General features: G+C 38.8%; 1 protein-coding gene across 5 annotated transcripts in view; it reads right to left on the reverse strand.

Annotated features, from left to right (window-relative positions):
• RCBTB2 (RCC1 and BTB domain containing protein 2) overlaps window positions 1-4,517 on the reverse strand; it is a 41,791-nt gene extending 37,274 nt beyond the window's left edge. For 2 of the 5 annotated variants that reach the window (XM_006916444.3, XM_015592788.2), the window contains exon 1: window positions 4,324-4,454. The gene's annotated coding sequence lies outside the window, so the exon portion shown is untranslated. Of the gene's footprint in view, window positions 1-4,323 lie in introns of all 5 variants that reach the window. The other 3 variants (XM_006916446.2, XM_025049937.1, XM_006916445.3) reach the window with 3 other exon arrangements.
• Between the last annotated feature and the right edge of the window lie 7,069 nt (window positions 4,518-11,586).

Consider the following 11,586-nt stretch of genomic DNA (forward strand, 5'->3'; position numbering starts at 1 on the left):
ATATAGTTTAAGACTAGCGGGCAGGAAGACAGTCTTTCAATAACTGAACATTATAAATATGTCCATTTCTAATCCTCTCAAAGAAAAGGTCAAATAATTCATTTCCCTGTACAAAGCATATAATAGGCAGTCTCTACATATTATTGTTGGTAAAGCATTCAGTGTTAATCAGTGTATCTGCTAATATGACGTGTCGTATTACTTGGCAGTACATCTGACCTAAATAATGAGTTAAGCTGATTATAGGACATATATTCATTGGCCTAATTCATTAAATAAATATTGATTTAGTGGTTGCACTAGGCACTGAGCTGAAAGCAAATACATAAAAGATAAAACAAAATAATGTGGAGCAAAAGGATATCTAGCTCCTAGGTGCTTATGTCAACTTTATGCCAACCCAATAGCACTCATGGTCCTTAAGAGCTAATAAACTAGACACACTGTATCTATGAGCAAAGCATTTGCCATGGAAACTGATATTTTACAGTTCACCAGAAGCTTCTAACTGCTGATTGCTGTTCTCTAGAAGTGATTCCAGGGGCCAGGGGGCGGGGGACAGGCGGGGAGGGGAGTGCTGGGAAGGAATTTCTGCAGATAAAGCCCAGTGTTATTCATATTGTTAATTCAACTTAATGAGATCAATTCTAAAGCTATGCTTCAGAGACACAGGATATACAAAAGTTTTCTTACAATGTAGAATTCAATGCTTTTCACAAATTCTCTCTTCTAGACAACACAGTTGATGATGCTCTTATAACTAAAGAAAGAGGACATTAAAGAAAACCTGTATCTACTAGGACGACAGCACAGTTTACAGCATTAGTGTTAATAATGACTCCAGACCAAGTAAATGTCAGTGGGGTAATAATGGTTCCCAACTATACGCTTAGCTGAGTCATTAAATATATGCCACCTATAAGTTATAATAACATAAATATATAAATATAAAATAATAAAACATGACCCCAATTGTCACTTGCAAAAATGGATGATAGCTATAATTTAGATCTGCTTGAATGAGATGTCATAAGTCAATGACAAATAACAGTAAGATACCTACAAAACTGCTAACTAAAGTGGGACAATTACAAACAGGATGGACAAAACTAAAAAACTAAAAGCACAACTAAAACTAAAGCGCAACCTCCAAGGAAATGATACTGTCGTATGCTTATGATAAACAGCAAACTGACTTGTAGAACACAGAAACATAGTTGCTATTTTATTTCTTTGTAAGGTTTCCAAATTTCACCAAGTGATGAAACAGATCTTCAGTCCAAAACAAGACTGTATTTGATTTGAAGAGATTACAGAGCTCCTCAGTAATCTGAACCACATTCAGCAAGTGTCACTTTCAAATATGAAAATAATCAACATAACCTATGCAAACATATTTAGATTGTTAGACTAGCTAAAAAGAAATGGTTCTTGAGCTATTTGTAAGCCTATTTGAAAATTAGGTCCTTAGAGATCTAATACTAAAAAAAGTATTATATATTTTATTTATTATATATATCTTCTAACATGTACATTAGAATCCTAATTTAATGATCTTTGCCCCACAACATAAATATTCCTTCAACATGGCAGGCCCTCTTGGCACTGGCGCATTTCAATTTGGTATTCATTTTGTTCAGTATCACATACATTCAACACAATACAGAACATATTATAATGTAATCACAATTTATGATTTACTCACATACTATCATCCACTGCTACTTGTCAATTGTTTTCCACGGGGAGATAAACTTAATTAATATTAGCTCAGATCAGATTACCAAAACTGAAGACATATAAAAGACATACAATTTGCCATACTCCAATGTCAGATTAATGCTGAAAAACCTTTCATGCCCTAAATTTCCTAGAGACTTTGACATTGCTAAGATGGAATCACCATGTGAACTAGACACATGCTCCTTCCAGATAATGAAAGCCAGAAGGATCACATCAGCCTTCCATTGACGGACACTATGAATATCCTTTTCAGGGAGGCAAGCTATCTGCTCCTTTGAAGCAAATACCTCCACGTAGCCCTCTATTTTCAGCCTTATGTCACTCTGCAACACTGATCATTCCATTCTTGGTCTCAAATCTCTCTTGCATGGTCAACTCCAATAAACCTCAAAAGCAGCGGTATCTTAAGGGCATTCTAATTTCAGTTTAGCCAAGTGATAAAACCAAAATTAAATATGAGAAACTTCTAAAGGCATAAACAAATCCCATGGGTACTCTACATTTACAGTTCTAGATTAATAGTTTTTGATATTTAAACATAGTGTTTGTAATCTACTTAAGTAAAGGGTCTGAAGGGAAACACATTTTGCTTTCTAAAATTGTTCTTTATCAGCCTCTTTCTCTAAGCATCTTTAATTATGGACTGAAATTTTGTTAGGCTTGTCTGGTTCATTCAGAAAACTCCATGAGCAATAACTTAATATCTTAAAGCATGACGTCATACCAGGTGAATCTTCAACACAGTTTCAAATAAAGCAATGACCACTCTTAGAAAACAACTTCACAGGTAATACAGTCAGAGGGACATTAAGAAGCAATTGCAAAGTGCAGTGAAATGTGAAGAAAACATACAATTTTTCTCAACACATCTGTAGTATTCCTTTGGCTGGCTAGTCTCTTCCCTTTAAGAGCCCAGTCTCTTAAATTGATGTGCTGGGTTAAACTGTAAAACCCTGAATAATTTGAACTCAATTTGGAAAAAAAAATATTTTTTCACCTATATACTATAAAATACGGTTACATTTGTCACACTGGTCATGATGTGGATTCCCATAAAAAAGTAGAGAATGACAAGGAACATTTTCTCCCAGAAAGATATTTAATTCTAAAAACCAATTCATCATAAGCATCACCTTCCCGTTTATCCTTCAGACCCACCCTAACCATGGTTTAAATTTGCAACACACACACACACACACACACACACACACACACACACACACACACAGTCTCCTTTCTCTGCTCTTTCACTTTTTCATAGCACTTATACTTTTCTAACATTAAATAATTAAATGTTTATTGTTAATCATTTTTTGCTAGAATGTAAGCTACAGAAGGGAAGGAATCATTGTGTTTTGTTCACTGACATATCCTAAGCACCTAGACATAACCTGATACACAGTAGTCAATACGTTGTTAAAAAGTCCCAAGTAGCCCCAGGAGTCACCAAACTGGCTTAACAAAGTAACGCTCAGTAAGGTGTAAAGCCACGCCGAAACAGTACTAGAAGGGTGCAAAGCCAGGACTCAATAAACATTAGTGACTATTAGTTCCTCATCTGGGGAGAGAGTTTTGTTCTAAAGCATTATTTGTGAACTCCACCACTTTAATTCAGCTGACAGGTTAAGTCGCCAAGCGCGTTACCATGCAGCCCTACGACATGCATTTTGCTACAGTCCTGGACTCGAACTGTTCCAACGTTTTATGTAATTTCCCAAAGAACAAAAGCAAAATGTTCACTCTAAACTCGCCTTCCAACTCAAGCAGGAAGTTCTTTCTCGGCCAAGGCAGAGCACTTGGAAAGTTTTCAGCGTCTGAAAAATTTTATTTCCGGGGCCGAGCCGAGCAATTTCCGGCTAAAAATAAAGATTTATGGCGATTTCTCTCCTTCCCTTCCATATCAGTTTCAAAACATCTTCGACTAGCTTAAACTTTCTGCGCTACCCCTCGACATCAAGACCAAATGTCAAAAGCATAATGAGTGAGCCGGTGCGGGGCCGGGAGCTAGAGAAAAGACTGACTGGACAGGAGCCCAGGGGTTCAAGGCGACAGAAATAAAAAAACATCAGCCTAAGCGGGGCGGCTAGTGGGAAGGGAAAAAGAAACTCTGAGAGAGCTGCCTCTCCCGAGGCCCGGGATGTCACCAAGCCGTGCTGGCCCAAGTGGCACCTCTGGGGCTACGCCCAAAGCCAACCTCACCAGGGCGAGCCACTTCCGCCAGCAACTTCGCACATGCGCAGCACCGCCTCGGCCCGCAGCCTGGTTAAGGGCACAATCCTACAGCCGCGCACCCAGCACCGGCCAGAGGGTTTGCGCACGCGCAGTGATGCCTCGACCCTTGGCCTTGGCGGAAGTGCCCCGGGCCTTGGGCCCCACCCCCCACAACCAGCACAATCGCGCACGAGCGGAAACGCCTTGGCCTAAGGCTCGGGCGGGGCTGTTACCCCTGGCGGCTGCCGCGCCGCTGAGCTCCGGCTGCGGGGGCGGGCAGGGGTGGCGCGACCCTGGAGTATCTAGGGAGCGGCCCGCTTGAAGCCCTGCGCCCCCTCCTGACTTCCTGTCCCGGCTTCTAATCCCTACCTCAGCGCAGGCCCAAGCCGCATCCGCTCCGCCTTTGGGTCGCCGTTGTTGCTCTGTCCGGGATCCGGCGCCGCGACGAGTTGGCGCCTCCCCCCGAAGCGGCCTGGCTTCGGCGGAATGCGGTCGGGTGTCTGGCCGGCCGGGGACGAGAAGGGAGGGGAGCTCGCACAAGGAGAGGGGGCCGACGACGGCGCCTCGCCCCTCCTCTCTTCTCTCCTCTGCCCATTGCCGCCCCCGCCCCTTCCTCTCCATCTCCCCCTTCTCTCTCAGAGGACCTCTAGGACTGGACACAGCTTTCCCCTCCGGGTCCCTTTTCTCGGGAATTCCCGTGTGGGACACCCCCACCTTCTCCAGAGTACTAGTCCCCAAAGTCTTGGGAATTTGGAGGTGCCTGACCCGGAAGGGTGAGACACGTATGGCGGCTGCGGATAATCTTTTCTGCAGTCCCTCTTCCCCACGCCTGTTCCAGCTTTCCTAATGGTGGTACCCCCTTCAGGGAGCTTAAGTCGCTTCTTAACGGTTTCCCCTTAATTTCACTTCACCAATGTGGGGACGAAGTCCTGTACCCTTCTAGTACAAAGGCTGAAATAATGAGGGATGTGTGCTAAGGGAGTGACCAGAGCTACCTTGGGACCAAGGTCTTCTGGAAGAAGCGCTCTCTTCCATTATTAATCTGCAGTAATTTCTTGTATTACAATGCAGTTTTGTTGGCTTTCGTAGATTTCAATGAAATGCACCATAGCTTTATAATGTGCGATAATTTCTTCCACATTACTGCACTTACATTGACCTGAGTAGGTTTTGGTAAAATGCTCCACAACTAATATTAGCTGTTCCTATCAAGTAAGCCCGTTGCTTTTATACTGGCACAGGTTCAACAATTAAATGGTTTACCAGCTAGAATAACAGATTTCAACCCAGAGTGACCATGTCACTCTTGTCTGGCTTTCGTCATTTTGTTGGGAAATGACATTTCATTGGCAAAATTCCAGAATGTCTAGCTGCCTTTATTACAGCTGCTATAGTTGACCTTTATGTCTATTATCAGCAAAGTCCATTAAGCTCCAGGAGATTGCATTTATTTGATTTTACAAGATATGAGTAGCGCAGTAGTTTACATGTATGGCATTGCCCAAGACAGATTTCCCCTGAAAGTTATTCTATGACCTTTTAATGTAAACTCTGACATAACCATAACTGAAAGGACATTTTGGAGTTTAGGTTTTAAAAAGTTTAATTAGAAGGACTCCTTCAATAGTACTTATCTAAAGGAAGGGGTGGCCAGACTAAGGAAAGCAGTCATAAAAGGTGGAGTTATCGCTAAACATGCCTTCCTTATACAACAATTACTTGTGATGTTTATATCTCAGTAGATTGTGAAATTCTTGAGGGCGCAGATCATGTCATTATAATTTCTGTACCGCAAAATGCTTAATAAGTGTTTGTGGAATCAAATTACATTGAATTACATGCCTTTAGTTCCTTAAATATGCTTCCATCCTGCATTAAGAGATCTAAACATAAATCCATTGCCTACTTTCATTGTAGATGATTTGTGCCAGTTCTGTTGGTCCTGACTGCCCTGATAAATTGACCTCTTAAGAGTGCTTGATATCAAATTTAAACAGGCTCGAGGTTACCTTTTTTTATACCTTGATCCTCTTTTTCTTCAGCAAAACAGCATAACACGGGGTCTGCATTAAGAAAATCCAATGACTTATTTTTCTGTTCAGGAAAAGGCTTTTCCTCTGATCACCAAAGTTAAAATTCATCATTAAACAACTTTAGGATCGATTCATTAAACATAGATTGTTTCGAATTTAAATACTCCACATCTCCTACCACTTTTTCGCTTTATCCACACTGCTTTGTATTTGACATTTTAAAAAATTTGAGTCACTAGAGAGCAAAATTACATAAAACCACTTTCATACAGAATGTAACGCATCGTTTACAAATGAACCGACATAATTCTTTCCTCACAGGACTGATACTCCTTTGAAATTTGTTATTTTTTTAAATATTTAACTATTTAAAAATGAAAATAGGTAACTTTAAAGGTCCTGAGTTCTTAGTTCTGAGATTATTCCTAAATAATGAAAAATTGGAAGACATTCTATAACATACACTTTCTCTGATTTCTACCACTGATATATATTGCTAATGGGGAACTTAATGTTAAGATGTGATTACAGCAAGAATAATCAGAATAGAGGATTCAATAGGTGTAGTCCCAGAACACAGAACAGGAAACTTCCTGTAACAAACCTGACCCTTGGAACAGTTAGGATATGGAAGAAACTGTTAGAATATCTCTATTTTTATCTAAATGAAGAAATCAAACTACTAATATTTAACACATAGATTGACAATAGTGAATATTTCTGTGATTGTAGCACATGATAAAAAATATTTAGAAACCACTGCCATAGAGGACCATCAGCTCTGTAGTCAGTTTTCTGATTTCACCATGTTTTGAATCCATGTAATATTTTAAGTATGATCATTTGGATTTAGATAATATTTTAAGTATAATAATCTTGAAACGTATGTAAAATTTAAAATTTTACCTTTTACTTTGTAGTAAGTAAATGTTTATTCCTTAGTCACTTTTAGCATTGTTATTTAGCAAATCTTGGTAATCTTTATAATGTTTCTTTGACAACTATTGCTTTGTATTTGTAGTTTATATTTATAAAATCATAGAGCTGAGAGAGATTAAATATAAATCCTCATTTTATAGACATCCAGACGATGAACTAACTTACCCTAATTCTTTGGAATCATAATTTCAATGATTTTTTTCAATGCATCACTCCATTTATAGGACTAATATCAGATGAATGATAACAATGCCATTGCACAAGATGGGAAGGTATAGCTATTTCTCATAAAAGTAGAAGAAACTCATTTTTAACTTTTTACTTTAAAATAATATAGATTCACAGGAAGTTGCAAAAATGGTACACAGAGGTCCCATGTGCCTGCCACCAGTTTCCTCTATTAGTGGTATTTTATAAATGGAAGAAATTTATCAGGTAACGTTTGCTCTCAAAAAATCCTCAAAACAGTAGAATTAATAATAATTGCTGCCATTTTTTGAGCATCTGTTGTGTACCAGGAGCTTTAACTATATTATCTTATTTGAAGCTCACAAAAATCCTTTAAGAAAGGGGCGACCCTCAGTTCATAGCTCAGGCAACTCAGGCTCCAAGAGAGTAAGTCATTTCCATCATTCCCAGGGCCAGATCTGTCTACCTTGCACATTTCATCTTTTCCACATATGGACTGCTGAAGCTCAGGCATTCCTTACACTAAGTTTCAGCTGAATCCTGACAATTATCTAACACAAATATTATTGTTTTGAAAATTGTGACTTTTCTCAAAAGTTAAAACTCTCTTTAAAAAAAATCCACATATAAAAAATTTTTTCTTAAATATTTGGGACCAACATATTTTCCCAGGAAAGTCAAAATTTAAAGCAGGAGGGAAAGAAGATTAGATCACATATAAGTTTCCTATAAATTTTTTTGGAAAATTTAGTCTATTGATTTCACCATTGCTAAATTTATCAAACTGAAAAATTATACTCAGAGACAGTATAGGTCAGTATTTTAGAGGTTAAAATTCCCCTCACCACATTGGTCAAGTTTACCTACTGTTTTAGTCAGTTCTGGCTGCTTTAACAAAGTGCTGGGTGTCTAATAAGCAATGGAACTTTATTTCTCACTCTTCTGTGGAGGCTGGAAGTCCAAAATCAGGCTGCTGCTTGGTTGGATTCTGTTGAGGTGCTTCTTCTAGTTTGCAGACTTCCACCTTCTCACATAGTGGAAAGAAGGCAAAAGAGTTCTCTGGGATCTCTTTTACAAAGGCACTAATCCCATTCAGGAGGACTCCACCTCATGACCTAATTGCTTCCCAAAACCTCAGCTCCTAATACCATCACACTGGGGGGAAGGGTTTCAACATGTAAATTTTAGAGGACACATACATTCAGTCCATTGCTCCTACATCTGGACCTGTGCACTCTGGATTCCCTCCCATTACCATGAATGAAATGTCCATGCTCTTATCTAAGCCCAGCTCTTCCACTTTTGTCTAAGAGCTGTCTTCTCTTGCATTCTCAGTGTTGTTACTCTAGTGGTTGTCACCTTGCAATCCTACATTATCGATTTTTATCTCTAAGCGTATTAACATTGTATACTATGTTCCCATCTTTTAAAAAACTTCCTGATGACACGGCCCCCACCAGCTACCACCCTATTTCTCTGCTCTCTCCCAAAACTTCTCAGAAGAGCCATTTATACTCACTGTATCTTCATCTCCTCCTCCTATTCATTTTTTAATCCACTCCAAATCAGGCTTTTGCTCCCACCCCTCCACTGAAACTGCTCTTGGCAAAGTCACCAGTGACCTCTGAATTGCAAACTCAGTGTTAATTCTGTCATCTCATTCCAACTATCAGCAGCATTTGAAACAGCTGTTCACCCCTGCCATCTTGAGGCATTCACTTTCTTTGATTGGTTTTCATGGGGCCCCTCTCTCTTAGGTCTTCCACATAACTTGCAGCTCTCATTCCCTACGTCTCCAGCCATTGTCTTGCCTAGAGAGTTCTCTACTTTCTCCCTTGGTGATTTCATCCATTCTCAAGATACAATTTTTAGTATTCATCTCTGCAGCCACTCCTGGAGCCATTTCCCTTCAATGTCCCACCCTACTCTGGTCCTAACATATTCATGACTCTACTCCAGTGAAACTTAGAGCCCTTGTCTTTTTCCTGTGCACAGTGGGGACCTGGCCATAATGAGACAGCCTTTCCTTTTTAAACCTCTAAAGCAGAGAGACTTCATCCTGCTTTTTTTTTTTTCCTAGACAGCCAGGCACCAAGGCCCCACCTCCTTTTGACTTTTTCTTGGGAATTCAGAAAACTCGAATTATACTCCAGGGAAGAAGAAAATTTTCTTTCCTCCTCATTGAATCTCCACCAGCAAAAATTAAGCACATGTCAATTTCTCCACAGGTCACCTTGTCACAGATTGAGTGAATAAATGAATGAATGAAAGAGATCTGCGCTTTGGTGCCTAGTGTGCCATTGATTGAGTAATGACCTTGGGAAATATATTAGTTTTCTAGAATTTAAATTCCTCCAGGTTTTATGAAATTGGAGATTTGCATTACATTTTGAAGTTTTCTACATTTCAGGTAATTATATACTGCAAACACTAAGGTAAAGCAAAGATTTCAGTTGAATTGGCTGACCAAACTCTCGGAAAGCTGACTGTCCAGAAGCTGAAGATTGCAAAAGACTGGCTTGGGTGAGGAGTCTGACTGAAAGGAGAAGTTCCAGGGGGTGGGGGTGGGGCACAGGGAGAGGAGGATAGAGAAGACCGCTAAACACAACACGTTCCTTGGTCAGAAGAGAAGTGATAGCTTCTATATCAGATACACATTTTTCTGTTATTCCTCTATTTTTTGTCTATTATTTCCTCATTTATAATATAATTTATTTTCAAATATTATTCCAGATAATGCCATTGCTGTTATAACTGTTTCTGCAAGTCATAGTTTGGACATACAGCTAGATCAAAGAAAATAACTTTCTGACTCAGCATCTAAAGACAACCTTGTGAGAATATTACCCCTGCTTAAATCCATGGGGGCTGGGAGGATGGGGCTCTAGTATAACTCTGCAGATACGATGTAGCATCCTCTGGGCCAGACATGTGACGTCCTGGCTATAGACATGTACAAGGAAGTCCACTGGGAGGCTTCTAAAAAAGACACCCTCCGCACACTCAGTTGCCCCTTTCTTCCCCTTTTCACATTGTCACATGAGGACTTAATTTTTGGAGAACTGCTGCTGAAGCTCAGAATATCCCACTAGATACCTGTGATACGTGTGCACAATTATGAACAGTAATACTGCACTTCTAGACTTATTGGCAGGGAAAGACATCAACGATATGTTGCTGATAGTATGTATTATTAAAGCTACTTACATAAAATTAAACAAAAGGGCATATATTTACACAGAGACCTGCTTAGAATTATGTTCACTAAAATATTTAGCCTGGTCTTCTTTGGGTAGTGAGATATTGGTGAATTTCTACTTTATTCCTTGTGTTTTTCTATAAAGTTTAAGGATCAAATTTTTATGTAACTTAATAAACTTTAAAAAACCATATAATTCTGAGCAATTCCAATTTATCTCATGTTATTTATAATGCATTTTTTCAAATAAATGTATCGCATCAAAAAAATTTCTTTTTTATAAGACCCTAAAATTGGCATAGCATGATTTTCCTAGATGGCATAATCATCAGGCAGGAAATATTTTGATTCTGGAATAACATTTCCTGATAAACACTTTTAAGAAATATTTAAGCATTTCCTGATCTAAAAATTTTTGCAATTTTTTTCTTTGTGTACCTTATTGTTTCAATTAACAATACTCTCTAGTCTCATGAGACATAATCATCTTGTTAGAGAAAAAAATTAGAAAAACATGAGTTTTATTAAAGAGGCATTTTTCAGTAACTAGAAAATAAATTGGCCTAATTTTCACTTAGTAGTAAAAAAGATAAGTAGTTTCCCTTTAGCCTATATTTAAGAAATTTTGGAACATTTAATTCTTCCAAGAAACTGCATATTTTTAAAACCAAAAAGATATCTTTTTAAAAAAAGTCTAAGCCTTCAGAGTAAAATTGAAAAATGGTCTTTTTGTTGTTGTTGTTCATTATTCTTTTCAGGTCAGGTTCTGCCAGGCCATCAGCACAGGAAGCCAGGGCCAGGCCTACTATGACAGCAGACAAAGGAAGTAGAATCAACAGGTATCTATGGCCCATGCACTGTGTACTCTGTGTTACCATAGTTGCTATGGCAAATATAATGAAGATAACCTTGCTCTCCTGGACCTCGTAGTCTAAAATGGGGAAATACCATAAAGACATCAGGGAGACAAGGCTGGAGATGAGTGTAGAAAGGCAGTTCCTTGAGGCATTGATGAATTTTTTTTAAATTTATTTTTATTTTTTATGGTGACATTGGTTAACAAAATCCAATAAGTTTCAGCTGTACATTTTAACAGTAAAGCATATATATCTATATATTTACACTGTGTGTTAGATCCCATAGTTAGATTTCTTTCTGTCACCACATATTTGACCCCTTTTACCCTGTCTACTTCCCCCCTCCCACCTTCCCACTACCCTCTGGTAACTGATGAATTTTAAAAAGAGATCAAATATGGTCTGGAATGGCATG

This window comes from Pteropus alecto, unplaced genomic scaffold (assembly GCF_000325575.1).
Source record: "Pteropus alecto unplaced genomic scaffold, ASM32557v1 scaffold24, whole genome shotgun sequence".
NCBI classification, from domain to species: domain Eukaryota; kingdom Metazoa; phylum Chordata; class Mammalia; order Chiroptera; family Pteropodidae; genus Pteropus; species Pteropus alecto.